Source organism: Rattus rattus, chromosome 6 (genome assembly GCF_011064425.1).
Source record: "Rattus rattus isolate New Zealand chromosome 6, Rrattus_CSIRO_v1, whole genome shotgun sequence".
Classification (NCBI taxonomy): Eukaryota; Metazoa; Chordata; class Mammalia; order Rodentia; family Muridae; genus Rattus; species Rattus rattus.
In genome coordinates, this window is record NC_046159.1 from 145,265,539 (window position 1) to 145,292,158 (window position 26,620).

A 26,620-nucleotide genomic window follows, 5' to 3' on the forward strand; every position below is an offset into this window, starting at 1 on the left:
GTTTCGATTGGGGAGACAGGCTGAAGTACATGTGTACTGATTATTTGCTGCCACTATGTACACTACTTCTAGTGTCCCAGAAATGAGACTGTTACAAACATCAATCATTTCTTTTTCGTGGCTGATTTTCCTTTTCATTCACATGTTCTCACTTTGATTGCTCACTGCCTTCTCAGTACTATAAGAATTAACATTCTGCACATTTTGGTAACATGGTAATATTATCATGCATTCAATCACAGAAAACTGAAAATACAATTTTTATTCTAACTGTAACTTTTATTCTCACATTAGTTTGTTATTACTGCATAACTAACTGAGTAATGCTTAAAGCAATATACATCTACTGTGCCAAAGTTTTCACATCATAAATGGACAACCTACTAATGACCTTGCAAATCTATAATCTGCATTAATCAAGCTTTGTTCCTCTTTAAATATTGGCTGCCCCTTCCAGCCTCAGGCAGAGCATTGTAAAAGTTAGTTCCTTTTGAATTCTAGTTCTTCCTGATGGCTGTCAGGAGGGACCACACATTATCTAGACATTTTCCATAGTCCCATGCCAGTATTCCTCACTCTGGGTCTCTCACAATAACAGCTTACCTGAAGTCCAGTGGGACTGTCATTTGTGTTGGCTAATATGGCACTTATCTTAATATTTGGCAACCACAGTAGTGACTGTATATCATATTTGCTAGATCATATTAATAAGAAACAAGTCATGAGTTCTACCTAGACAAAAAGAAGATTATGGCTTAATGGTAATCATGATGAAATATATCTGTCACAACGCAAAGTTCGTCCCAAAGCACTTGATATTCAATATATTACTAGAATAACAGTATATGTCTTCTTTGTGTTTTCTATAAGTAAAACTAATATTTATTTAGAAGCACATCTTAGTTTCTCACTACGGTAACTATTTTATTTCCAATAACAATATTAATTTACATAAGTATCTCACAAAAACAGCATTACCATAATTAGTGAATGACTTCACCACTACTTGTCCTGATCACTCAATAATATTAATACTTGTCCCCAGATTCAGTATAATTTAATTCTACAGCATATTTAGAAAGTGACCCTAAGTTCAAACTGTACATCCAATTGTTTTGGACTTTATTCCTACTAAGTAGAAGAGAGTTGTTTCAATTATTTCTACATAAGTGTTAGTGAAATGTTTTCAGATTATTCTTGATTTTATAATTTTGCAATTCCTTTAAGTAGCGTACAGTAGAAACCAGGAATGCTATGTATGTTATTTCATAAATAAAGAATATGTTTTATGACTAACAGTCCAGGGAAACTTTTAGTGGGAATTATGTTTTCAGTATGTCAAGAGAATGAAATCATGTATATGTAAGCAAAATCACTCTACCAGCGTACTCATGATATATGATTTGAAATCTACTTCAACAAAGCCAGAATACAAAAGCATTCTGCTATACATTCTGACATTTTTTTAATGTCTTGTGCCAATGGTTGTTTCAGATATATAAGAGGAAAATGTATTTCTCTCATTCTGTGTGTTATGAGCTCCACACAGCATTTTCATTAATACTTTTATATATTAAGGAAGACAAATATGGCCTATGGCCTTATGTTTACAAATAGGAAATTTATTGCTGCCTTCATATCCTTGAAAGAATAAAACTTCTTTTCATATATGTGTGTGTGTGTGTGTGTGTGTGTGTGTGTATATATATATATATATATATATATATATATAGAGAGAGAGAGAGAGAGAGAGAGAGAGAGAGTTAAAATGATGGTGGAAGGTAGCATGTTGAACTGTAATGCCTAGATAAGAAAAAGCTAATGGTAACATTCGAGATTAAAATTTGACTCTTTTCAGGTGGACAGACCTCGTGTGTTTCATATTGATGCTTTCTGAAAGATATCACCTGTGGACTGTAATTAAGGCAATGACTATCCATTTTAGGAAGGGTTCTCATATAGCAAGCAGAAGGGGCTTTTTTTGGTTTTTGGTTTTGGTTTTTATTTGACATTTCATTCATTTACATTTCAAATGTTATCCTCTTTCCCAGTTTCACCTCTGGAAACCCCCTATCTCATTGCCCTCCCCCTGCTTCTATGAGGGTGCTCCCCCTCCCACCTACCCACTCTCACCTTGCCGCCATGACATTCCTCAGTTATGGGGTATCGAGCCTTCACAGGACCAAGGACTTCTCCCATCGATGCCCAACAAGGCCATCTGCTCCATGTGTACTCTTTGGTTGGTAGTTTAGACCCTGGGATCTCTGGTTGATATTGTTGTTCTTCCTATGTGGTTGCAAACCCCTTCAGCTCCTTCACTCCTTTCTTGAACTCCTCCTTTGAAGTCCCCATTTGCAGTCCAGTGGTTGGCTGTGAGCATCCGCATCTGTTTTAGGCTCTGGCAGAGCTCTCAGAAGGCAGCAATACCAGGCTCCCTATCAGCAAGCACTTCTTGACATCAGCAATAATGTCTGGGTTTGGTGTCTGTAGGCAGAAAGGATCCTTAGGTGGGGCAGTCTTTGAATGTCCTTTCCTTCAATGTCTGCTCCACACTTTGTCCCTATATTTCCTTTAAACAGGAGAAATTCTGCATTAATATTTTTGAGATGAGTGGGTGACCCCATCCGTCAACGAGGGGTCTTGCCTAACCTCTGGATATGATCTCTACAGGTTTTCCCTCCCCTTTGTTGGGTATTTCAACTAACGTCATCCCTGTCGAATCCTGGGAGCCTCTTGCTTTTCTTGCTTTTTGATAATTAAGGAAAAGTTATGAACTATTTTTTATTCTTCACCTTCCAATATCATACAAATTATAGGGTTTTCACTATGGAGTACTTCAGATGTACTATAATTTAGTTTGCTTACATTTATGGTTCATAACAGAAGTTCATAAGTGAAAAATACAAGAACAAAGGTGCGTTGCCTTCGGAGTATCATTTAAAGTACATAAAAGACAATGTTATTGACCTAATGCTAAACAACCTATAGGGACATTTTTGTTGCTCATATTTTACAAACATTAATATTTATATTGATAATCTGCCTTCTCTTTCCAAATCTAAAGATAAAACTGTGGAATATATTTACGTTCTTTGGGTTTTTATGGATAAATATATTAGAGTAATTATTCATAAGGTAGAACTCTTAACTCATGTAAATTCTCCTGTTCCTTCATTCATGGATGCATCAAGGGATAAGAATATAGTGAAATTGGTACTTTAATTTTGCCAAATCTGCATGTTCCACATAATCTCAGAATATTTTCATGTATAATTTTAAATGGCAAACATTTAAAATGCTTTCTTTGTGGTGCTTAAAGATTTTAATGCAATGAATTGCTAAACATAAAATTAGATCATCTTTAAGCTGTGAACACAAGTGGAAATATAGTTTTCCATAAATATACTCACGTTTATGCAGATATTATTTAAGGTATTCATAAATCTAGTATTTCACCATATTTCTCAAATATGTAGACAGAGATATAAAAAGATCAGTCAATTTTGTTGTAATTATAGACAATGATAATAATCCTTTCCTTACTACCTGGCTACTTGTCTCATTGATCTTGCCCTGATATACTTTGTGTGTTTTGTGAATTCTAATTTACCCTGTCAGTCTAATCAGGAGTCTAGCACAATAGTCACTCCAAAGCTGCATTCAGCAACTCATGGAAACAGATACAGATCCACAGCCAAACATTAGGTGGAGCTGGGGGAATCCTGAGGGAGAGGGAGAGGAAGAATTGTGGGGCCCAAGGGGTCAAGGACACCACAAGAAAACAATTCACAGAGTCAAGTAACATTGGCTCATAAGGGGTCCACAGAGACTGAACTGCCAACAGGGAGCCTGAATTGGTCTGACCTAGGACTTCTACACGCATGTTATAGTTGTGTAGCTTGTGGTTCTGTGAGACTCCTAACAGTAGAGCAAGGACTGTCTTTGACTCTTTTGGGATCCTTTTCCTTCTACTGGGTTGACATGTCCAACTGTATGTGAGGGGAAATGCCTAATTGTATTGCAATTTAATATGCCAGATCCTGGTGATACTCCTGGGAATCCTGCCCTTCTCTGAAGACAAATGGAGAAGCAGTGCAGGGAGGTGATATGAACCTGAGAAGAGACAGGGGAGATGAAACTGTAGTTGTGATATAATATATAAGAGAATATATTATAAAGTTTAAAACACAACTTGTTCTACTTAAAATTCTAAATTTTTATTTTCTTTCTTTTCAAGGTATTATTTTTAAAGCTATGATAAATGTTTCTTTATGTGTCTCTTTATCCTGTCACATTGTAAAATCAAGGCCTGTGTATTTCATGACCTCTTACTAAGAGAGTATTAGTTAATGATTGTACATTACTACATAGGAAATATGTAAAAAGACAAAGGAGCTTGTTTTGCTTTTTTTTTAATGTCAAAGTTATGTAAATGTGAAGCCAGGAAGATGTCTCAGATGGTAAAGTACTTGCCACAAGGCCTGATAACATGACTTCAGTCAGCACAACCAATGGTAAAAGGAGAAAACCAACTGCCACAGTTGTCATGAGACCTACACATGATTAACACACACACACACACACACACACACACACACACACACACACACACACACGTACTCAGGCATGCACACACGCACATGCACATACATACCTTATATGCATGACTACAAAATAAATAAAAAGCTAGAACATTCAAAATATGAATAGCATATATTAAGGATTCCTTAGTTCCAGTCATTTTACTTCAAAATTCCTGTATATCCAATTCATCAAGACTTACATTGGCCTCCAGCTTTCTACATGTGAAGGGGAACACTTTAGCTTTATGGAAATCAAATATATAATATCTAAAGATACAATAATTATTACTCAAAAAACGTATGAATTGAACTAGCTTTCATGATATATAAGTTATGGTAAAAAAAACTATTATTTTTCTTCCTAAGTCTTTTTACGTTTCTACTATATGTTATTAAGCGAACATTTAAAGGGTATTTTTTCAAACTTTTAGTTTCAAATAACTTAGATCTACTTTAGAACTATGTAGTTTCAAAACGTACTTAGTATATTGGTAAGTGTTAGGTAGATTAGTTGATTGACGCTGGTTAATACTATTTTCTTTATCTTCTACCCTTTATTGACAAGTATCTAAAGGGCTAGTGTAGATTCTATTTCCATGACTTCTTAAAGTCTAAATTTCAGTGACTCACCTGCTTTTACTAGATTCAGTTGAGTGTTATTTACCAGATTATTTAAATTAGTGCAATTATGTTGCATTTGTTGCACAAAATAATTACTCTAAAACAAGAACAACAAAATAACACTGAGTCATGGACCAGAGAGAGAGAGAGAGAGAGAGAGAGAGAGAGAGAGAGAGAGAGAGAGAGAGACCTCTAAGTGTGGGTCTAGAAGGAACCAGCACATGGCTTCACCACGAATCATTAATGGCAGGACATTTACAAGCAGATTAATAACTTTGTTTATGTTAACATAAACATTTTTTGAGATTTAATAGCCAAAATACCCTCTGATGAAAAAAGCAGAAAGATGGACAGAAGAAAGGGAGAGAGGGAGGGGGAGAAGAAAGGGAACACAGTAAAGAAATGGAGAAAGCAAGACAGAAAATAAAGAACTCAAAAGAAGGCAGGAGTGAAGGAGGAAGTCTGAAGGGAAGGAAGGGAGGCAGTAAGGAAGGGGAGGTAGAAAGGAGAAGAGGGAGGAAGGAAGTTCATCTATAATTATAACATGAAATAGAAGGGGGTATTAAATTATAATATATATTTGGTGTAGACGTTACATAAAGGGCCCATAATTTAGTATAATTAGTTGCATAACACGTAACTTGTGCGGATGCTAACCAAGCCATTAGCTTTGCAGAATTAAGTGACAAGTGAACACCGTCTTGAGACTGAAAACCTTTGAGAACAGTACTTCTCACACCAAGTTTAGTAAAAGTCCAGTTAATAGATAACCGTGTTAGCAGTAGAGATTAAGAGTTCTGCTTTCACCAATCAGGTGTGAATGCGCCGCGCTAGGGTGTATATAAGCCGCGCGCGGGGCTCTCCTTAAGATTCAATAAAAGTTTGGCTGCAGCAAGGAAAAAAAAAAAAAGAGTTCTGCTTTCTTGTGTTACATTTTCCTAAAACACCTTTGACATCTGTCCAAAATCACACCTGGTACCACACGTACTCATTTGCTTTTAGATCTAGAAACAGTGCACCCACTTACATTGCAAAATTCATGTTATTCTCTGTTTTCGCTTCAAGTCGGTAATTAAAAAACAACCTGGTTATGGAGTAAAGAACCAGGACTGAGTTATGCATGTTCTGGAACAATATTCTTGCGCCACAGGCAGTTACACAATGAGGAGTTAGGGTTGAAAGCAATGAGCAGTCGTAGATATGGACTTCTTATCTCTTGAACTCATATCTATGTTGGGATTATATTTGTCTAGTTTACAGTAGCCATGAGTACCTTTCCAAGAGTAAATTGACCTTAATTTTAAAGTTGAAGTGTTTACTTTGGATTTTTTCTGAGCATATTTTGTAATTCTTAAAAAATATAACTGATTAAATTTGGGGCATTAGTTATTTGCATAAATATGACTAACTGTAAGAAAGCATTTAATTACAATCTGATCACCGTAGATTATACTTAAGCCCCAATAGCTTTATACCTTATTAGGTGTGTTGGAGTCGAAATAATGTAATTTTGTGATTGATGTCCAGTTTCTACTCTCAGGGTTTTGCTTGGATTCTGGGTACCTAATCCACCTTTTGTGTAACCTTCTTGTGATAAGAGTTTCCTTCTTGAATTACTGCTAACAGTTTGCTAACTTTTCTATACAGGTAATGGGCTAGGAATTAGAATTGTTGGTGGTAAAGAAATCCCTGGACACAGTGGAGAAATTGGAGCCTATATTGCTAAGATTCTTCCTGGGGGAAGTGCGGAACACACGGGGAAACTTATGGAAGGTAAGGATTAGAAATGTCATAGCAAAATAAAAAGAAATGTATTCATATTAGTATGCTTTAATTTACATGTGAATTAATATGCAAATTTGTTCACATTTTGTATCAGAAAGCTTTCTAGTTAATTGACCCTGCAATGTTACAATGTATTATGATATAATAGAAAATGTATCCACCTACTAGTTTCACCTACTGGTTTTGCTCTCATTCACATTGTTCTTTTGGCAGTTGGTTAGTTACTGGGATAGGTTTTTTTTAAAGACACAATTAGTCAAGGTGTTTTTCTGATGGATAATTAAAAAGAACTCTAAGAATCTAGTTTAATATTTTATTTTTGAAAAAAGAGAAAGAACGCTGGAAGCAGCTATGAAAGTTGAAAACATAATTCCGTAGAAGTTGGGGTCAGGTAACTAGCTACTACAGATGGTTCCCAAGCCAACTCCATCTGCCACCTGCTCCTGTCAACCGTGTATCTGGGAACACAGCCAGGACTGCTAACTTACACCGAACCATGCCTACCTTCCTGATAGGAGAGCAGGGATACAGTCACAGGGTCAGCGACATCCAAATATTCACTTCACTTCAGAAGTTTGCCAGCATCTATCTGTATGTGGTTCTGTTTACTTTTAGACACTACTTGCCCCACTGAGGACATTTTAAAATAATGACCTTTCTAGGTCTTCAGTGAACCAAAACATGTATTTCATCATCTTTACACAATACATTTATGGATGGACTCTCAAAATACATCATGATAATTTTCATGTTTTCCAATGAGATAATGTGAACATTCTATCTATAAAATTCTGTAACATACATGCCATGAACAATAGCCATATTTTATCCGGTTTGTAGTATACACTGTTTACCAGAAAAAATATTTATAACTTCTCTCTTTTACTCTGAATAAAGTATTTATTTGGAAAAAGTGCTTTGTTTCCACTTCTTGGTTCAAATATTGCATGTTTTGGCTTCCAATCGTTAGCTACTATAAAATTTGTTCATTTTCATTTTAAGTAAAATGTAAGTAATAGTGACCTACACACCACACATGGGCCTCGGATATGTTGGTAAATTTTAATTACAGAATTTACACAGATTATACACAATATTTATTCATCAAAGTTTCTGCTTAGGCCATTGGTCCAGCTTTCTTGAAGCAGCCTGTGTACATCCCGTCCCAGCTTCAAAATCAGACTTCACAACAGGTCTTTCAGTTGTTCATGGTAGGATTATTGAATGCTAACATGCACAGATGCTGTAAGTTCACTTCCCACCCCCTTTTATTTGGTTGCTTGTTTGTTTCTAGAATGTCATGTTTATTTGTTTGTTTATTTATTTATCGTGTTGCTTTGGTTTCTCTATTGCTATATGCCTGTATGTCTATTTCAAACATGCTGTCTTGTACTTAAGCATAAACTTTAGAGAGGTCTTAAATATTTTTGAGTGGATATGGAATAACTTTGGTTTTAATTCCTGGTATAGAGCATTACCCCAATAACAAAACATACTAATTAGAGATTCTATTCTCGTTTCATGTTAAATATATTTTATTAGTTTTCAATCCCATTTATTCAAGGTAGTGAGGGTAATTCTTCACAGTTTTTTTTTCCTTTTCTAAAGAAATTATAAGTAGTTGTCTTCATAGGGAGTAGATGATTTATTTTGATTGTATATTTATAGAATTTCTCTGTTTAATGTGTTCCAAAATTTGAAAGGTCATTCATATTTTTATTTCTGAATCTCCAATTATATGCTGTGGGCTTTTATGGAATTGAGTTTGCCTTTCAGGTGTGAGATGAGTAGCAATTTGTTCACAATATGCTTTTTAGAATGTATTAATTTTTTTTTACACTCAACTGCAAGGTGCTTATTCAGAAAGATCTGCCAGGGTCTAGTGTTGGCCAGTGTTTATCCATCTTTCCTAAGACTTTCAGGAACATCAGAGCACTCTTTGATGATGTTTATTCTACTCATTGATAATGGCTCTCTTATTGTTGACTCTTGAGAATCCAAAACTATTTCCAGGTTCCCTCTAGTTGTTTATTTCTCTTAGTTGTACATTCACAACATATTACAAACCCATAAATTTCCCAGTTCTCATGAATTAATGCCAATTTGAAGGACTTGTTGGCTTTCAAATAACAAAGGAACAGCCAGTGTTTTTGCCTTCAGCTAACATTGTAGAGTTTTGTTCTAAAATGCTTGACTCTATCTTCCCTTGAAATCATTTTCAAAACAAAATATTCAAGTTTATTTAAAAACAGGAGAATTTTGTGTTTCAGAATGTTCATATTGACAGAAATTGTTACTGAGAAATTAGATTATTTTCAAACTAGATTTGAAGTATTCCTAGTATTAACTTCTATACAGTTTTACCTTTATTGGAATTTTGTTTTTCTACTATTCTTTGATCAGTTGAAAATGATCTTTAAAAACTTAGTAAATCAGAATAGATGGGCTAGAACTCCCCAAAATGTAAAATCTATCTCTTGGTAGCATTTAGAAAATATTCTTGAACAAATACTTAACAGAAAATGGTCTGACATTTATTTCTCTCTCTTTTAATTGCTGAAGATCTGGCTTTGCTGAGGATTTAATTACAAATCATATTTCTTAATGCTATTCTTGCTATTTCTCTTAGGTTCAAAATTCTGACAGATCCTTTGCCCATGAATGACCCCATTTGAAAGGGTCACTGAGATTGGAGTTTTAACTAGTATATTTTTCTCTCATTTTCTTTGCATAACTTGAAGATATATAAGTACATTAGCATATGTTCCCATTTATTTAAAACTTGCCACTATCAGTGAGGATCTTTATACCAGGATCGATGATTATAAATCTTTTCATGTTACAACATCAATACCACTTTTTAAAAATTATTCTTTCATGCATAACATCCCCACTGTTGTTTCCCCTCCCCCTTCCTCCAGTACACACACACACACACACACACACACACACACACACTCACACACGCATGCACGCACGGGCATGCACACACACTAACACCCTCATACAACCACACACACACACACATGCATACGCACACACACACACTAACACCCCATACAACACACACACGCACACACACACAAGACACACACACACACACACACACACACACACCCTCCCCTCTTCCCCACATCCCTCTGCAGCTCCGTTTCTCTTCAGAAAAGAGCAGTCCTTCTGATATCCACCAAATACGGCATAGCGTGATGCACTAAGACTAGGCACAAACCCTCATATTCAGTAGGAGGAAAAAGGCCCCAAAAGCAGGCAACAGAGTCATTGACAACCCTTGCTCCCTCTTTCAGGAGTCCCACAAAAACAGCAAGCTATACAGCCACAGCATACACACAGAGGACGTAGCTCTGGCCTATACAGCTCCCTGATTGTTGGCTCAGTCTCTGAGAGCCGCTATGATCCCTGGTTAGTTGATTCTGGGAGCCATGTTCTCACGGTGTCCTTGATCCCTCTGACTCCTACAATCCTTCCTCCTCTTATTGTATGGGATTCCCCCAAACTTGCCTAATTTTTGGCTGTGGGTCTCTTCTTCTGTTCTAATCAGTTGCTGGATGAAAGCTCTCTGATGTCGATTATGATAGGCTCCAGTCTACGAAATTAGTAGAGTATCGTTAGGAATCATTCACTGGATTTAAAAAAAAAAAAATCTTAGACTATTTCACGTGAAGAAGCTTAGCCAATAGCATTCCAGCTTCAGAAAATGTTTAATTCACACTTTATTTTTTACAAAATAATATTTTATCTTTTATCAAGTTGACACTCCTTCCCTTTCCAAACTTTAGATATTCGCAATGTAATTATTAATATCCCAACATAATCACCAGTTTTATTTGCTAAGCTAATAAAAGCCTGACCCACTCTGAGCACACACCTCTCTTGTTTTTGACATTGTATTTTTTTGTTGTTGTTGTTGTTTGTTTTCTGTGACTTTTCTGGGGAGTTTGCTGTTGTTTGGGTTTTGGGTTTTTTGTTTGTTTGTTTGTTTTTTTGTTTTGTTTTGTTTTGAATCTTCAGTATCTAGCATAGTGCTAATGAAGGAAGAGCTCAAGTGATTTCTGAAAAGGTAAAGAATTATGATTCACTTTTGATTAAAAATTGGATGCTTAAAATGTGACTCTACAGGGTTGGGAGAAACACATCAATTCCTGTAGTTATAATCTGCCATCGATGGGAACCATGAACATTTATAATATCATCAGTATCTGGTCCTACAACTTCTCATTATCTGTTCAGAGAACATGAAGGAATTTGAAACTATATTAGCTCTTAGCACGCAGCCGACATGCTGAGCTTAGCTGCACATAAATTTACATAAATGTACTTTGGATATGTTTGTTGTTTCCTGGATTTGGTTTTGCATTTAAATTCAGATTTCTGGGGTTCGTTTGGGATGGTTTGTGTGCTGGATGCAGCGGGACCTTCAAAGGCAGCTTCTGTGTGTGAAAAAAATAGCAGTTCTGTCCCCTGTAAGCCTCAAAAGACTGAGTCCTCAGTGGTTGAGAAAGGGAGAAGGGCACGAACTTATAATAGATGAATCCCTGCCGGAGCGGTTTGCTGCCTGTTTCTGATTGGTTTCCACTTCAGTTGTGACTGGCTGAACTGCCAATTTACACATCAGCCACCTTAAGGAAGATTTGCTGTGTGCCTCTACATCAAAGGAGGCAAAACAATGAAAGCATAGATGATGCATATTGACATCCTATCTGTTACACCTTTTCTGTTGAGGTAAGAGTTGATATCAACATAATGCAGGTATGTAATTAGAAACAAGAGTGTACTATTCATAAACACAAAGGCCATTGAGAAATTGCAATAGTCATTCTGCATTTCTGATTGAGAGCAACGTCTTAGATAAAATTCTCTTTCATTAAAATGTCATACATTTTTGCATAGAATCTATTCACATCCGCCAATGTAAGATTACAGTCTTCTTTCAGAACCTTACTAATTAGGTACATAGAATACCTAAAATGATATAAGTGCCACAGAGTACTTGCTATATTATGTTGCTTAGAGATCATTGACAGGTAAAAAGTCTGTTATGTGAATCACAGAAGCACTTAGTAATATGTACAATGCTGACAATGGAAACCAGGTCATCACTGGAAACATTACAAGTGACTAGGTATCCATCAGAAAAGTCTTATATAATTTAGAGAGCATATTCCTTCTTTGTTTCTCCTATTTTACACTGAATTACATTTATTAAAAATATTGAGAACATTTTGACTAAATTGTAATCATTAAAGTCCTTTTACTATTTATAGTATCTGACACAAATAAAAATGAATTATCATCCTGGGTATGTAAAGAGTGGAGTATTGATATTTCTTATGAAGCAGCTTAACATGCAATTTGTTTCATTTCTTGTCAAATTCTTCCAGAATGATGGAATGTTTAGATATTTTTATTATACTAATATACATTTACATCTTTTACTTGTCTAATAATGAAATTGTGCACTCAGTTTACCTCTTTAATTTTAGTTTTCATAGTATTGTATTATATATGTTCAGCAGAATGATCTGTTATAGCTATCACTTCATTTTTGTCTGTTTTATTGAAAATAGATTTATCTTCTCATAGAAATAATATGGCTATAATTTCTACTCCTCCTAGCTCCTCCCCATTTATCCTTCCCTCTAAATCCACTCCTTTTCTTCCTCTTGTTAGAAAAAAACAGGCTTCTAAGAGATAAAAAAAACATGACAAAATAAAATATAAGATGAAGACAAATTTTCATATCATGGACACAACAACCCAACAGGAGGAATAGAGTCTGAAGATTAAGCAATGCAGTCAGAGACCCCCTTATTCTTCTATTCAGGAATCCCATAAAAATACTAAGCTAATAGCTACATATATACACAGAGGACCTGTCACATGTATCCCTGTGCTTGCTGCTTCCGTCTTGGAGAGCTTATATGCACTTCCTTGGCTGACTCAGAGGAGAAATGGTGTTCTCTATTTCCTCAGACTCTTACAATCTTTCTGTCTTTTCTTCAGCAGGATTTGCTGAGCTCTGAGGGGAGAGAATCACTGTAGAACATAAATTTAGATTCTCTCTCCACATAATGTCTGCCTGTGGATCTCTGCACCTGTTTCCATGTGCTGCCAGATGAAGACGCTCTGATGATGACTGTATAAGACACTGATCTATGATTACAGCATAATACCATTAGGAATCATTTTATTGATTCTTGTTGTGTTTGGTTTTATCCTAGGCCTCTGGGATAGATAGTCTCTCCTTTTGGTTACCGAAGCAATGCTGAGTATGGGTCCCTTCTGGTGGAGAGGGTCTTAAGTCAAATCAGACATTGGTTGGATAGTCCATATAGTACCATATTGTGTAGGCAGGACAGATCATATGTCAATGTTTTTGTGCTTTTTTTTCTTTTATACATTTTATTATTTTTTTCTTTTATTGGATATTTTCTTTATTTACATTTCAAATTTATCCCCTTTCCTAGTTTGTCCTCCGGAAGTCCCCTCTCCCATCTCCCCTCCCCCTGCTTCTATGAGGTTTTCTCTCACTCCCAGCCACCCACTCCCTCTCTTGTCCCCGCGCTGACATTCCCCTACACTGGGGCATCGAGCCTTCACAGGACCAAGGACTTCTCCTCCCATTGATGCCCAACAAGGACACGTATGTGGCTGGAGCTCCATGTGTACTTTTTGGTTGGTGGTTTAGTCGCTGGGAGCTCTGGGTTGTCTTCAACCTTCTGGCACCAAAGGGACTAGAACAAAGGGGTGTAGCCTTGCTGCTGGCAACAGCTTGACCTCTCCGTATTCAATGACCTAAGTGGATGATGTCCTCAGCAATGGAGCCCCGCTGTCAGTTTGTCTTAGCATCAGCCTAGGTTGTTTGGGGACTTCCATGGAACAACACAATGGAATACAATCCAGCATCTCCACTAGAAACTTTTCCTTGCTACAAAGGATAGCCAGTTAAGAGTCTATACCCTCCATTTCTACTAGGAATCCTCATTAAGATCGCCTTGATTGATTCCAGAAAGTTTTCACTGCACGAGGTTTTCACACCACCCCTCAAACATCCACCAAATCCCAGCCGTGTCTTCCTTCATTCTCTCTCTCCATCCCATCTCACCCCCACCTAACCTGATCCCTCCTGCCCCTATCTCTACCTGCCACAAGTTCATCCTTTAAATCTATTCTATTTCACACTCTCAGGAAGACCCGCCTCCTTACCTCTGACTCTTTGGATTATACCTTGGTTATCATTTTCTTAGTGGCTAAATCCACTTATAAGTGGATATATACCACATTTCTCTTTCTGGTTCTGGATAAGCTCAATCGGTGTAATTTTTTTTCTAATTCTATCTATTTGTCTGCAAATTTCACAAAGTCATTTTTCAAACAGCTGAGTAAAACTCCCTGTGTAAATGTACCACATTTTCTTTTTTTTAACATTTTTATTGGATTTTTTTAAATTTACATTTCAAATGTTTTCGCCTTTCCCAGTTTCACATCCATAAACCCCCATCCCATTCCCTCTCCTTCTTCTATGAGGGTGTTCCCCCACCCATCCACCCACCCCTTCCCGCCTCTCCACCCTGACATTTCCCTGCACTTGGGGGCCGAGGGATCCAGCCTTGGCAGGACCAAGGGCTTCTCCTCCTTAATATGCAGGTGGAGCCATGGGTCTGTCCATGTGTACTCTTTGGATGGTGGTTTGGTCCCTGGGAGCTCTGGTTGGTTGGTATTGTTGTTCTTATGGGGTTGCAAGCCCCTTCAGCTCCTTCTTTATCCATTGTCTGTTAAAGGCTATATAGGTTGTTTCAAATTTTTAACTATTATGAATAAGTCCAAAATAAACATGATTAAACAAGTGTTCCTTGTGGCAGAATGAGGAGTCCATTGGTATATAATCAAGAGTGGTATAATGGGTCTTGAGGTAGGTCATTTCCCAATTTTCTGAAGAATTGCTGTATTGGTTTCCAAAGTGGCCTCCCAACAACAATAGAGGAGTGTTTCCCTTGCTCCACATTCTCACCAGCATTAGCTGTCACTTACGTTATTGTCATTGATCTATGGCATACTGACAGGTGTAAGGTAAAATCTCAAAGTAGTTTTCATTTGTAGTTCACTGACGGCAAAGAACGTTGAACGTTTCTACAGTGGTTTTCTAACACTTTACATTCCCCTTTTAAGAACTCTCTGTTTAGATCTGTATACTATGGTTTAATTTGATTAAGAGGGTTTTATATCTAGTTTTTCAAGTTGTATATATTTTGGATATTATATTATTCCTTTACTGGATGTGGAGTTGGTTAAAAAAAAATCCATTTGTTGGCTGCCACTTTGCCCTTTTGACAGCGTCCTTTGCCTTGCAGAAGATATTCAGTTTCATGACGTCCCACTAATTAATTGTTGATCTTAGTGCCTGTGCTATCAGTGTTCTTTTTAGAAAGTTGTCTGCTCTGCCAGTGTGCTTAGGGCTGTTCCCCACATTCTCTTTGATCAGGTTCAGTATGTCTGATTTTATATGAAGGTCTTTGATTTACCTGGACTTGAGTTTTGTGCAGAGTGATAAATATTAATGTTTGCATTCTTCCACATGGAGACATCCAAATAGAGCAGCAGTACCATTTGTTGACAATGCTTTCTTTTTTTCCTATGGTGGGAGTATTTCTGGCTACTTTATTTTTTTTTAAAAAAAAATCAAGTTTCTATAGGCATGTGGATTTATTTCTAGGTTTTTAATTCAATCCCATTGATCAATGTGTCTGTTTTATGCTAATAGCATCTGGTTTTTATTACTATAGCTCCATTGTACAACTTGAAATCAGATATGGTGAGACCCCCAGCAGTTCTTTTACTATTCAGGATTGTTTTAGCTCTCCTGGGCTTTTGTTTTTCAATATGAAGTTGAGAATTTTCCTTTCAAAGTCTACCAACAATTGTGTCTAGATACAGATGGGCATCGCATTGACTCCATAGAGTGCTTTTAAAGGTAGGATGGCCATGTTTACTTTGTTAATGGTACTGATTCATGAATATTGGAGATCTTTCAATCTTCTGGTATCTTATTCAATTTCTGTCTTCAAAATGTTGAAGTTTTGATCACACAAGCCTTTCACTTGGTCGGTTAGACTTACCATAAAGTATCTTATTATTTGAGGAGGTTGTAAAGGCTGTTATTTCCAGGACGTCCTTCTCAGTCTGTTACTCACCTGGATGTAGGAGGGCTACTGATTTTTGTGAGTAATTTTCTATGCAGGGACTTTACTGAAAGTGCTTACCAGGTGTTCAGGGGAGACATTTACCAGTGGAATTTTAGGGCAGCCTCTCTTCTGTATACTGCCATATCATCTGCAAATAATGACACTTTGACTTCTACCTTTCCATTCGTATCCTCTTGACCGCCTTCCCTTGTCTTACTGCTCTAGCTAAAACCTTAAACACTATAATGAATTGATGTAAGGAGAGTGGACAGCCTTTTCTTGTTCCTGATTATAGTAGAAATTCTTTGAGTATCTCTACATTTAATTTGATGTTTTCTATACGATTGAGGTAAATTGTCTTTATTATGTTTAGGTGTGTCCCTTGTATTACTAATCTCTCCAAAAGAGATTCCTATACTTTATAGCTAATGTCCAATTGTAAGTCCATCCATACAATATATGTCCAGGACCTTCTGGATTTTAGAGTCCCCATTGAGAAGTCAGGTGTAATTCTAATAGATATAACTTTATATTTTACTAAGTTTTTTCCCCTTCCAACTTTTAGTATTCTTTCTTTGTTCTGTATGTTTAATGTTTTGATTATGATTTGACTAAGGAACTTTCTTTTCTGATCTACTCTATTTGGTGTTCCGTATGCTCCTTTTATCTTTTTTTCTTTTATTTAATATTTTATTTACATTTCAAATGTTATTCCCTTTCCCGGTTTCCTGGAAATAAGCCCCCTGTCCCATACCCATCCCTTCTTTTATGTTCATAGGCATTTCCTTTAACTTGGAAAGTTTTTCTTTTATGATTTTTTAAGAATGTTATCTGGGCCTCTGAGCTGGAATTCTCCTTCCTCTATTCCTATTATTCTTAAGTTTGGTCTTTTTTATAGGGTCTCAGATTTCCTGTAAGTTTTACATCAAGGATATATTTTAGAATTAGCATTTACTGTGACTGGTGTATCTGTTTCTTTTATCTTTAATGCCTGAGAGTCTTACTTCCATCTCTCTTTTTTTGTTGGATATTTTTTATTTACATTTCAAATGTTATCCCCTTTCTCCCACCCATCATCCACCCCTTCCTGACTCCCTGCCTTGATATTCCCCTACACTGGGGGTCCAGCCTTGGCAGGACCAAGAGCTTCTCCTCCCTCTGGTCTCCAACAAGGCCATACTCTACTACATATGCAGCTAGAGCCGTAGGTCTGTTCGTGTGTGGTCTTTGGATGGTGATTTAGTCCCTGGGAACTCTGGTTAGTTAGTATTGTTGTTCTTATGGGGTTGCAAGCCCCTTCAGTTCCTTCAATCCTTTCTCTAACTCCTCCAATGGGGACCCCATTCTCGGTTCAGTGGTTGATTGCTAGCATTCACCTCTATTTGTCATGCTCTAACTGAGCCTCTCAGGAGACAGCTATATCAGTCTCCTGTCAGCATGCACTTCTTGGCATCTGCAATATTGTCTGGGTTTGGTGGCTGTATGTATATTGGCTAGATCTCCAGGTGGGGCAGTCTCAAAATTGCCATTCCTTCTGTCTCTGCTCCAAACTTTGTCTCCATATCTCCTCCTATAAATATTTTTTGTTCCTGCTTCTAAGAAGGACTGAAGTATCTGCACTTTGGTTATCCTTCTTCTTGAGCTTCATATTGTCTGTGGATTTTATCCACCTATCAGTGAGTGCATACCATATGTATTTTTTTTTTTTTGTGATTGGGTTACCTCAGTCAGGATGATATTTTCTAGATCGATTCATTTGCCTATGAATTTCATGAAGTCATTGTTTTTAATAGTTGAGTAGTACTCCATTGTGTAAATGTACCACGTTTTCTGTATCCATTCCTCTGTTGAGGGACATCTGGGTTCTTCCCAGCTTCTGACTATTATAAATAAGGTTGCTATGAACATAGTGGAATATGTGTCCTTGTTATATGTTGGAGCATCTTTAGGTGGAGTGTTCCTCTTTCTCTACATCCTCACCAGCATCTCTTGTCTCCTGAGTTTTTTATCTTAGTCATTCTGACTAATGTGAGGTGGAATCTCAGGGTTGTTTTGATTTATATTTGATGACTAAGGATGTTGAATATTTCTTAAGGTACTTCTCAGTCATTCAATATTCCTCAGCTAAGAATCTTTGTTTAGCTCTGTACCCCACAAGCTTGCCTCTGGAGTTCCTTTTTTAATTCTTAAATCTTTCATTTTCAGGGTTCCTTCAGTTTGTGTTTCCTTTATTCTGTTTCCATTTTTAGGTCTCAAAAAGCTTTATTCATATCCTTCAACTGTTTGTTTGTATTTTCTTAGCTTTCTCTAAGGATTTAGTCATTTCCTCCAATTGTTCCCATTTTTCTTGGATTTCTTTAAGGGATTTATTCATTTCCTCTTTAAGGACCTCTGTTATCTTCATAGAGTTGGTTTTGAGGTCTTTTTTCTTTTTTGTCAGCTATGTTGGAATATTCAAGGCCTCCTGGGCTAGGATAACTAGACTCTGATGGAGACATATTGCCCTAACTTTTATTAATTATGTTCTTATGCTATAACCTATATGTCTGGGTTTGGTGTCTATATAACCTATGTGTCTAGTTGCATTTGGTATGAATATATAGGTCTAATTTTGTCTGTTTTTTTCCTTATCGTGTGGATGTTTTGATCCTTGGTTTCTGTTTCCTCTCTGGATTTTTAGAGAAAATGTTGGCTGTATGTAGCCTGTTATGCTGGCTAGTGTGCTCACAGGGAATGCCTGCTGGTGTTGAAGACTGGATTTCTGGCAGGTGTGGCCTGTGGTTGAACAAGAGTGTCCAGTTGATTGTGTACTGGAACACAGCTATAAGTGAGGAAAAGGGGGCTTGAAAGAAATTGTCTGTGGCATCCACTGGGTATGTGGGCACAAAGGAAGAAAGGATACAGCTGGTGATCTGTTATAATGCTATGTATGAGACTTAGGAATTCAATACAGGATAAAAAAGCCATATTCTAATTATTGAATTTATAAACATATATCAAGCAAAAGGTAAAAGAATAAATAGTAAGTAGAAAAATATCATAAATTGGGCATTCAAAAATTCCAATAGAGAAAATTAGGGAAGGAAAATTGTGAGATTAAAAAGGGGTAATCATCAAATTAAGGGTCTTATAACCCCCCCAGCAGAAATATAGTGAGGAAATCACTTAAATGAAGCATACTGGAGAGTCCCTTGAAGACTCTCAGAGGCCCCGTAGAAGTTTCCCTGGCAGTGCAGTATGTTCCATCTGGAGGCTTCCAAATAAAAGAACAAATAGATAAGGTTAAAAACTAACTTTCAAATGAGACACTCACATCCAGCAGAAACCAACTGGGAAAGGTGTGGGACTACACTGTAGTTCCCATTTAAGCTTTCTGTTCCTGAATGAAAATCCCACAGCTGAGCTTCTGCCTTCTTCCCCACAGCAGACGCTTTCATACTATAAGATAAACAGTCAGAATGTCTGTTGGAAATGCTTTCCCTTCCTGTTGTTTCAAGAACACAATGTTTTCACTCTTGAGTGTTTCGCCCTCCCTGTCACATTTGGGGCTGGGAAGCAACCCATCTTCCTCCCCAGAAGGAGGACATCAGAAGACACTGGCACAAAATGTTAGAGTCGGGAAGAGAAGATAGGGCTCAGCCCTGCTTCTTCCAAAGTCAGCTTCTCAGGGAGCTCAAACGGCACACGGCAGTTTGTCATATAACATTGTAATTACAAACAATGCTAAATGAGTCAAATATATTTCAAATTTTTCCCAAAACCTGCTTCTACTCTTCCACTTTCCTAGACGTGATATGTGTACATGAGCTGATCTAAAAAGCAAGCTCATTAGCACATACTTCACCTTACATATCGTTTACTTATTGGTGAAGAAATTTAAGATGTATCCATAGCAGACATCAAGTACACAGAGTATTGCCAGCTACATTCACCATGAATGCTAGTTTCCCCAAATTGTTTATCCTGTAACCGAAAATTTCAACACACTGACCTTTTTCTCCCATTTCTCAGAGTCTCAGTCCCTACCAACATCCACTTTCCTTCAGCATTCAAAAATTATAAGAATGTTAGAATTTTTCATTTAATGCTAATGATTGATTACAAGATTCCTTGTCCAATAAGCCTTTTCAACTATAGTTTTTGTTTTTCCTCATTATGTAAACTTTTAAAGTTATATCTCAGAAATGTTTGCAACATTCTGTACATTTAATTTACTGAACAATACTATGAAATAAAATTTTTATCCTCTTTATGAGTATAGTCAGGAGAGACAATGGTACTGCCACTGGTTCAATAGCACATATGTTTATTAGGAAATGATATTTCTGAAACGAAATTATGATATATGTTAAAATCTATTTTACAACTAATAGATTACATTTGCATGACATTAATGAAATAGTTGAGAATAGATGAATATAAAAAGAATTAAAGACATAACTAAAGTTACAGCACTTAATGGTTCAACCTGGACACTTAAAATGGAAGAGGTAATCATTTGGGTGTTTCGTCTCTTTTAGCTCCCTTTGTCTATTCAGTTACAGTACGAATCTTTGCATAATTCCCATACATTTTACTTAGTCTGTTTATATTAACTTGACATGAGATTCTTCAGATGTGATAGTTTATATGCTAATATGATTCAATTAGAAGGTCATTAGAAACACCCTTCTTGGGTTTATCAACAAAATCAACTGATAAGTTCAATTATAAAATGGTTTTACATTCTGAACTCAAATTTACTTAAAATGAGATAGTGTCGTTATGCACATTATATTATTTCCTGGGGAATCAATCATATTATACTAACATGCTCATTATCTTCTTCTGATTTATTCAGTAACTTTCTGATTTTATCTTATTCTAATAATGCATAGTATTCTAAGACAATAGGTTATAGTAATAAATTGACTTTGGCATATGTATCACTCCTTCCAGTAAGTACTGGTCTACAATGGTGAATTGTTTTAGTGATCATTGTAAACTAAAGGAAAATCTCAAGGTTGGAAAACACATCATAGGATGTTTTTTTGAAAGCATGGATTTGCAATATTGGTACTAAGTGCACAAAAACATTACATTACTTTCTTTCTATAAATCGATCATAATCAGTTCCAGTTGTCCTTTCAACTGTTGGTAGAAAATTTAATTGCTTACATTAATTGGTGTTTCCTGTCCTAGATTCAGGATCAAAAACATTATCCATTTAGGAATCATATATTCTAGAACACTGAAAATAATCCACAATACTGAGGAGGCCCTTTCAAAGTCAGGGCACTTCCTCAAGGGTAGGGGACTTCCTTACTGTGCCCTCCCATTTACAAAATAAGTTCTGGGTTCAATGGAAGTCATAGAACCTAAGGACATCTTGTAGCAATTTTTCTTTGAGGCAATGCCATGGAATTACCTACACAAGTAAACAGAACAACAGTTCCTAATGCTTTGGACAACTTAAAGCACCACTTCAGGATTGTATCCCAGCAACACTGAATAATATCACCATTCTTAGACTATGATGACGCTTGTCACTCACTATACAGGTCTTTGCTGTATACAAGTAGAATCTTCAACAATCTCCTAGTGTTAAGCGAATCATTGAATCATTATGCATCTCTTTTTTCTAGCAGATTGAGCTAGTGCATCCTTGGTTTGTAACACTAGTCTAGAAACCTGGGCTGCCTTCATGACTTAATAATATTCAAATCATCTAAAATTTCAATAGAGTTTTTTAAATTAGTCTTAAGGTACACACTATTAGATTTCATTATGGCATTTGCATACCTATGTGTCATTACATTCTGCTCAAATGCACTGCTCGACCACATTGCCCTCCCTGGTGCTCTGTGTGCCATTTTTATGGGTCCCTTCCTTTCCAAAACTGTCTCTCCTTCTGCTATGTCACATGTATCCCATTGCCCTCTACTTTCCTTTCTTCTTGTCTTAAAGTGTCTCCCTCTCCTCTGCTGACCCATGACAATTTACTGAATTTATAAGATGGAGCAGCAACTTGTTCCATCCTTGACAAAATTCAGAATTTGTCTTAGTTCTTGTACTGGTAGCATGTGTCATAGACACTGTCCATGAATAGTGTTGTAATATCGTCTGTGAACTCCCAAATTTGAGAGCCCATTTAAGGTATTTCTTGATAAAACTAAATCCATAATAAATATTAATGTTTGTTTCTGACTCTCAGTAGTAAACACTCCCATGCCTAGTATTTTACTAGGACTTTTTTATAACCTATTTAACAAGGTACTTTAAGACTGAAAAGGCACCTAAATTATTAAATGGTAAAATAATATGCTACAAAACATCTGGAGAATATAACTTTAAATATGTTTTGTGCATATTAGTTTTCATAAATTAGTTTGCAAGATTTTATACAAACAAATCAAACATTCTTAAGTGTGGTACTGTAATGCTTCCTGCTTCAATTTTTTCTCAAGGTGGGTTTTCATGTTGGGGGATTTTGGACTTCCAAACATACTTTAAAACTCTAACCTTTCTTTGAAGAATGTCTTTGATATTTAATAAGAATTGATTTGAGTCTGCAGAAGAATTTAGGTATATAAGCATCTTTAACATTGTTCATTCTTGAAGGCTGTGGACATATAATTACATTTCCACTTTGTGTGGTATCCTCATCAACGACTTTCATAACTGCTTTAAACTTTATCTTCTAAAGATCTCTCACATAACTAAGTAAATTCATTCCTGGCTACTTTATTTTTTAATGTACACCGTTGTCAAAGAGTTTGCTTTCTTGATTTCTATTGCAGTTAATACACTGTCATTAGAGTAACGCTACTGAATTTTATATGTTTGCCTTCTATCTTGAAACTTTCTTAAATTTATCAGTCCTAAATAGTTATTTGGTAATGTGTTTGTGGCTTTCTGGTTAAAAGATTGTGTGTGTGTGTGTGTGTGTGTGTGTGTGTGTGTGTGTCTGTGTGCGCGCGCGCGCGCGCGCGCGTGCGTGCGCTCATGCGGACGCATACGCGTCCTGTCTATTTAATCATTGCAGTATTAACCATTGCCTTATTACGTATATTTTAAACTGCGATGCATTTCTTCTACACCAAGGTCATTCTTCATTTTACAAAATCTATTAAAGTATTATCAAGTGTCCTTTATGTAACTACTGGGATGATTCTGTAGTTCTCATCCTTCATTTTGCTTGTGTCTTGAATCAAATATATTGTTTTGAAATTACATGACATTTAACTCATAATTCTATAAATGTTTTATGAAATGAATAATAGAAGCCTTCCACTCTCTTGCAGGAAGTAAGGGACAGTAGCATGGGAAGCATAAAATAACTGCTGAAATTAGCGACTATTTTCACAGTACATCAGCGTGTGTACCAGATCAGGACAAAAGAACTGGCAGGGTATTTTTAGCTTTCTCTAATACACAGAGTAATATGAAAACCGATAAAAGAAGTTCGGTTGTCTCTATGGGGTAGAACGGATCTCAGAGTTAAAAGTATTATATGCATATCTTGGCAAGAATCTGGTCAGCAATGTTACTGACAATATAAAATGTGTTTTCCTTCATTATGACTAGACATTTCTTTATTTCACTAGACAACTAAGTTTTGTTGGTGTTCCCTTTGTTCTCTAAAATATAAAAACATGCGTAGGCAAATGCAATGGAAAATAAAAATAAACCTGTGACTATTTCCTTAGAAAATGATTCTGTAGAAATGTGAAGAGGCAATATCTAAATCATTATAGCATTACATTGCAATCCAGAGTAAATGTAGGGTTTTTTTTTCCCTCTTGGCTTAAAAAAAATGCTTTACTCTCTGTTTTCACTGTGCTGAGCTTTTCTTAGTATCATCGTCTTTTATGTAATTTTCTTATTTTCTGTGTACAACAGCTGGGACGGTTGAAATAAACCTAAGGCCCATCTGAAGATAAAGGTTTCTTGGAGTAAGTTATAGAAAAGTCTTTTTTTGTGTTACTTTGAGCCTTCTCATGGACTTCTTCTGTTACTCCACTCTAGTATAAAGGCATTTCCTTCACTTAATTGCAACTGGTAACATTCCTTCCAATGTGTGTAATACCACTAAAACTTAGACACAACCATACCATATTTATAATTTTGCATTGAACCAGTGATGAACTAAGCACAATGGAATGACACAGTGTGAGGTTTGTCAAACATGGATAGTTCAGCAGTTATTGTTTTTAGTTTACTGTGTCATGGCATACAGATATTTTTGGCACTGTAAACTTGATAGCATTTACAGTTATCTGGGCACTCCGTGAGATGGTGTTGTACACTGTGGACTCATCTCACACAGCTGTATTTTACGTCATCTCAAATACTCGCCTGGGTTATTTTGTCAGCTCACAAAATGAGGCAAAAATGGATGTAGAATATTTCAATATCAAATATTACTATTTTTGCATAAAATTATCCTTTCAGATACATAGTATTAATGAAATGCCTTGACCAGACAGAAAAGGCACAAAATTTATTAGATTCTGTAAAAAAAAAAATTAAATCGTGGATTTTTCAGATTACAGCACAGCACAGGGCCTTTCTGAATTCAGAGCCTTGTACTACTGCATAGGTCACAGACTCAGAAAGCTGGCCTTCCTGAAACATTCTTCCTATTATCTTCAGAAACATCTGACCATGCAATGACTAGAAGACACAAAGTGCAGCCTTGTTTATCTGGGCAAATCTCAGGAGCAGAGCTTCATCTGAAAATCCTAGTGACTTCTTATCACTCCCTTCCATGAGAGAACGTGGCACTCAATACTCCTAAGCTAATGGTTGCAATTACTTGTATGTTCATTCAATATTTTTTTCTGGGTGTGAACAGAATGCATGTATTTGCTAAGAATTAACAGGTTTTCAAAAGCAAAACTTGCATGCTGTCTTAAACATGTGTTATGCACTCAGGTAAGTTTATATTTGACTATCTAATAATGTTCTGGAGAACATTGAACCAGTGTTCTCTGAAATGGTGTGCCGGTTTTGCTCTTTAAAGCAAGCAAAATATCTTTTGTGCCCTAATAGCTAAGACTGAAGATAGTACGCATGTTTGATTTCATACTCAAATTTGTCTTTTTAGGGATGCAAGTTTTGGAGTGGAATGGGATCCCCTTGACTTCTAAAACATACGAAGAAGTACAGAGCATCATTAACCAACAAAGTGGGGAAGCAGAAATATGTGTAAGACTGTGAGTTTTTCCCCATCTTTCTGTTTCCATTTTTTGGCTATCATGACTCTTTTAATTTAAAATTGTTAAGGTGGAACCTTTGCCAGACAGCAAGAGATTCAGAAAACAGAAAATGAAGTGAATACAAGGTTTACGGCTTTCTTGTGTTCTGAATCAAAGGCTAAGTAAGGTACAGACAGAATCAAGCCGACAGTTTCTGATTATGTTACAGCTCTCTCCCTTCCACTCTTTTATTAAAACACGTGTCATTTGAAAGGAGGCCAGAACCTACTTGGATTCCACAAGTGTGTATAATATTTTGAAATGACTTGCATCTAATTCATAAAGATTTCACCTTAAATGATCATTTTTATCAGCTTTGACTTTTGACAACATTGCTAATATGTACTGGGTTAGCCGGGTAAGCATGCCTGGGAGTTGCTTTCAATCATGAACCACTTCTCATTGACCTCCTGAAAACAAAATCAGGGCAGTTGAAAAAGGTGCCTTTTGTTTCAGGTTTCCTCAGTGTCTTTCTTACTAACCTGTCTTAATTTTTAGGGACCTCAATATGTTGTCGGATTCTGAAAATCCCCAGCATCTGGAACTTCATGAACCACCAAAAGTTGGTAGGTGACAGCAATTTGATTTCAACCGTGGATAAAGAGGCACATACAAAAGTAACCTGTTTTGACATACACAAAGGCAGAATTATAGATTTGTATACAAGTGTATGATTGTGACACCAAAACTTTTTAGTTACATTATTATCTTTCTGGTGAAGCATGCTGCATATTTACCTGTTAGAGTAGGCAAGAAATACATTTTAAATATGTACTACATAAATTTGTGTTTTAAATTACCTAAATATAAATTGATCTTGGGAAGGCAATCCTTAAGCCATTTCTTTTTAATCATGTAATTTTTAGTTACTAATTTTTTTTCAGCACAACTTGGCCTTTTGCTCTTGTTTTTACAATGATTCTGGGAAGTCTGACTTATGGAAATAGACTAGGTCCAAGAGAGACCACATATACATACATACATACATACATACATACATACATACATACATACATGTCATATGCTCTGAAATTTTCTTTATAAAGAGACAAACATAGAAGTCTTAGAAGAGAGAAAATATGTCCGTACAGCATGTTCTTAGAAATAAAATAGGGTGTTTTGTTATCTCCACAGTTTCCTCAATAAAGTATTCAAAGTATTTTTTTCTGAAGACATAATAGGATTTCAAATT

At 36.3% G+C, this 26,620-nt stretch overlaps 1 long non-coding RNA gene across 1 annotated transcript; it reads left to right on the forward strand.

The window, feature by feature from the left end:
- The first annotated feature begins 6,118 nt into the window (after positions 1 to 6,118).
- Positions 6,119 to 26,485, forward strand: LOC116904156. Its single transcript, XR_004388333.1, has 3 exons — positions 6,119 to 6,977; positions 25,278 to 25,386; positions 25,927 to 26,485. It is a non-coding gene; the product is annotated as an uncharacterized LOC116904156 (long non-coding RNA).
- The last annotated feature ends 135 nt before the right edge of the window (positions 26,486 to 26,620 follow it).